We start from the raw sequence: 680 nt of genomic DNA, 5'->3' as shown, positions 1-680 counted from the left end.
TTCCATTTTATTGCACTAATTATTTCTATTACATTTCAGGGCTGGTCGTACTGATCTGGTTCCCTGATCCAGTACATTGGATGTTAGGATTACATACAAAACACATGATCACTTTAAAAATAGACAATTACAATTACACGTACACATTGATGTGCCAGTAATAATAATAATACGCTTCAGTAGTATAATATTTAATGACAGGTCCACGGTGGTGAAGAAAGCATTCAGAAGCAATTTAGTGCATCAGTGGACATGAATGACCGAAACAAACACGGAAAACAAACCAATGGAATGTGTTGTGTGCTTTTCAGCTCTTTGCAACATGAAATAAGCAGCTCTCAAGCCTCTTCATCTTCAGGAATTAAATAAAAAAAGAAAGAAAGCGGGTAGACGCGAGGGGGCGACGTTGGTCTCTGTAACACGGAGACACGGACAGAGAGGGGAGCTGCTGTGCGCTCTGCTCGGAGATCCCACTTCAGTGTCAGCTCGATTCAGTCACACAGCGGCGGCTCAGACATGAGCTGCAGATCCATCCAACGTCTCCGCTTTCTTTCTTCTGACTTGTATCGCGAGATGCAGAATCGCGAGTCGCTCGCTGTTTAATCCTCTGCACAATGGCCACGTCGCTTTGCATTACGGCCGATATTGTTGCTCTCTGTCTGTTGCATAGAATTAGAGAC

This window comes from Melanostigma gelatinosum (assembly GCF_949748355.1).
Source record: "Melanostigma gelatinosum genome assembly, chromosome: 11".
In the NCBI taxonomy this organism is placed as follows: domain Eukaryota; kingdom Metazoa; phylum Chordata; class Actinopteri; order Perciformes; family Zoarcidae; genus Melanostigma; species Melanostigma gelatinosum.
This window is presented reverse-complemented; position numbering follows the sequence as displayed.